A 3,629-nucleotide genomic window follows, 5' to 3' on the forward strand; every position below is an offset into this window, starting at 1 on the left:
GACTTCTTCTTTTCCAATTTGTATCCCTTTGATTTTTTTCCTTGCCTACTGGATCTGGATAAAACTTCTAAGACTACATTGAATAGCAATGGTGAGATTGAGATTCCTTATCTGGTTCTGGATCTTAATGGGAATGCCTCCAATTATTCCCCCTCAGTAGGATGCTGGCTGTGGGTTTGTTATAAATTGATTTGATTATGTTGAGGAATGTTCTGTCTATACCCAATTTGCTTAAGGTTTTCATTATGAAACGGTGTTGAGTGCTCGCTTCGGCAGCACATATATTAAAATTGGAACAATACAGAGAAGATTAGCATGACCCCTGCGCAAGGATGACACGCAAATTCGTGAAGCGTTCCATATTTTAAAAAAATAAAACGGTGTTGAATTTTGTCCAATGCTTTCTCTGCATCTAATGAGATAATCATATGCTTTTTGTCTTCAGTTTATTAATGTGGTGAACCACATTTATTGATATTTGGATATTAAACCATTCCTGCATACCTGGGATAAATCCCACTTGGTCCAGGTGAATGATCTTTCTGATATATTTTGTGGGTTTGATTGGCTAGCATTTTGTTGAGGGTTTTTGCATCTATGTTCTTCAAGGAAATTGGTCTATAGTTCTGTTTGTTGTGTCTTTTCCTGGCTTTGAAATTAAAGTGGTGCAAATTTCATAGGAAAGAGTTTGGGAGGTTTCCCTCCCTTTCAATTATTTTGAATAGATCGAGAAGAATTGGAGTTAGTTCTTTAAATATCTGCTAGAATTCATCAGTGAAGCCATCAGGACCTGGGATTTCCTTTCATGGAAGGGTCTTTATTACTGATTCAATTTCCATCATGGTTATTGGTCTGTAAAGGTTCTATGTCTTCAAGACTCAATTTAGGTAGGTAGTATGTGTCTAGGAATCTATCCATTTCTCCTAGTTTTCCTGATTTGTTGGCATACATTTCTTTGTAGTAATTCCTGATGATTCTTTTTATTTCTCTGGTGTCTATTGTTACATTTCCTTTTTTGTTTCTGATTTTATTGATTTTGGTCTTTTCCTTTCTTTTTTTTTTTCACTTAGTTAGACAAATGATGTGTCAATTTTGTTTATTTTCTCAAAAAACCAGCTCTTCATTTCATGGATCTTTGGTACTATTTTTTATTTTGTATTTTATTTATTCTTTCATTTTAATTATTTCTTTCCTACTACTACTTTGGAGTTTGGTTTGTTGTTGTTTCTCTAGATCCTTGAAATGCATTAACAGCTCATTTATTTGGTGATTTTCCAGTTTCTTGAAGTAGGTACTAATTGCTATAAACTTCCCTCTTAATACTGCTTTTGCTATATCCCATAAGCCTTTTTTCTTTTTTATCTTTTATTTAATAAATACAATTTTCATAGGTACAACATTATGAATATAGTAGTTTTCCCCCCATACCCACCCTTCTTCCCCAACTCCATCCCACCTCCTACTCCCTCTCCCATCCCATTCTTCTTTAAATTCATTTTTAATCAACTTTATACACAGAAGACCAACTCTATACTAAGTAAAGATTTCAACAATTTGCACACATACACACACATGATGTAAAAAGTACTGTTTGAAAATAAGTTTTGTGGTTAATTATCATAGTACAACTCATTAAGGACAGAGATCCTGCATGGGGATTAGGGCACAGTGACTTCTGTTGTTAATTTAACAATTAACAGTCTTATTTATGACCTCAGTTATCACCTTGTCAAGAGCTGCTAAGGCTATGGAAGCCTTTTGTGACCACAAACTCTGTCAGTATTTAGACAAAGCCATAAGCAAAGTGAAAGTTTTCTCCCCTCTTCAGAGAAAAGTACACCCTTCTTTGATGGCCCCTTCTTTCAACTGGGGTTTCATTCACAGAGGTCCTTCACGTAAGATATTTTTGCCACAGTATCTTGGCTTTCCATGCCTGCATTGCTCTCATGAGCTTTTCAGCCACATCCAAATGCTGTAAGGGCTAATTATGAGGTCAGAGTGCTACTTAAAGCAATTGTCATTCAGTGAGTCTGCTCTGTGGAGTGCCTCTCATGTTGGACATTCCCTCCTCTTTAATTCTGTCTATTGTTATTACCAGGCACTTGATGTTACTTATATGGTCTCTTTAACACTTAATCCTTTCTATATGTTCACTTTAATACTTAATATGATCAAACAATTAAGATTGCATTTTACAGCTTTACAGTTAGAAGCTTCATCCTCCCTCTCTTATGCTCCATCTTATTTATAGCTGAGATCTATTTTCAATTGACTTTATGCATATAAATAAATATATATATGATTAACTCTGTTAAGAGTTCAACACACAGTATGCAGAATAAAAAACAAAGAAAAAATAAATAATAAGTAGATAAAATAAAAAAGTGTTTCTCAACAGTCAAGGAACGAGGGCTGTTCAAGTCATTGTTTCTGAAAGTGTCAAATTCACTTCTACAGCTGGCATTTTAGGTGTGCTGTTAGTTCTCACAGACCAAGGAGAAGATATAGTATTTATCCCTTTGGAACTGGCTTATTTCACAGTAAGAAGTTTTCCAGATTGTTCCATTTTGTTGCAAATGACTGGATTTCATTTTTTTTTACCACTGTGTAGTATTCCATAGTGTACATATCCAATAATTTCTTTATCCAGTCTTAGGTTGATGGACATTTAGGTTGCTTCCATATTTTGGCTATTGTTAATTGAGCTGCAATAAATGTGGAGGTGCAGATAACTCTTTTGTTTACTAATTTAATTTCCCTTCAGTAAATTCCAAGGAGTGGGATGGCTGGATCATATGGTAGTTCTGTATTCTGATTTCTGAAGTATCTCCAAACTGTCTTCCATAATAGCTTAACCAGTTTACATTCCCACAAACATTGGATTAGGTTACCTTTTCCCCCACGTCCAATCCAGCGTTTGCTGTTTGTTGATTTCTGTGTGAGAGCCATTCTAACTGGCATGAGATGAAACTTCATTGTAGTTTTGATTTGCATTTTCCTGACAGCTAATGATCCTGAACAATTTTTCAAGCGCCTGTTGGCCATTTGGATTTTCTCTTTCGAAAAATGTCTGTTTAAGTCCCTTGCCCATCTCTTAACTGGGTTTTTTGTTTTATTGCTGTGGAGAGTCTTTGGTTTTTTGTGTTTTTTTTTAATTAGTTAAACATTTATTAAGTGCTTTCCATGCATCCTGTGTGGTTCTTTTTTTAAGGTTTTTATTTAATGAATACAAATTTCATATTTACAGCTTGAAGGAATACAGTGTTTCTTCCCCCTATTCCTGCCCTCCCACCCCACTTCCATTCCATATCCTACTCCTTCTCCCATTCCATTTTTCATTAAGATTCATTTTTAGTTGACTTTATACACAGAAGATCAACTGTATACTAAGTAGAGATTTCAACTGTTTGCACCCACAATGACACACAAGTACGGTTTGAAGACAAGTTTTACCATTCATTCTCATAGTATCCCTCATTAAGCACAGAGGTCCAACATGGGGAGTAAGTGCACAGTGACTCCTGTTGTTGACTTAACAATTAACAATCCTGATTTTGACATCAGTGACCACCCAAGGCTCTTGACGTGAGCTGCCAAGGCTATGGAAGCCTTTTGAGCCCACAAACTCC

At 35.5% G+C, this 3,629-nt stretch overlaps 1 non-coding gene across 1 annotated transcript; it reads left to right on the top strand.

The window, feature by feature from the left end:
- Positions 1–260: 260 nt before the first annotated feature.
- Positions 261–367, top strand: LOC133752631 (U6 spliceosomal RNA). The gene has a single exon (XR_009864958.1). It is a non-coding gene; the product is annotated as a U6 spliceosomal RNA (small nuclear RNA).
- Positions 368–3,629: the final 3,262 nt, after the last annotated feature.

Source organism: Lepus europaeus, chromosome 2 (assembly GCF_033115175.1).
Source record: "Lepus europaeus isolate LE1 chromosome 2, mLepTim1.pri, whole genome shotgun sequence".
NCBI lineage: Eukaryota > Metazoa > Chordata > Mammalia > Lagomorpha > Leporidae > Lepus > Lepus europaeus.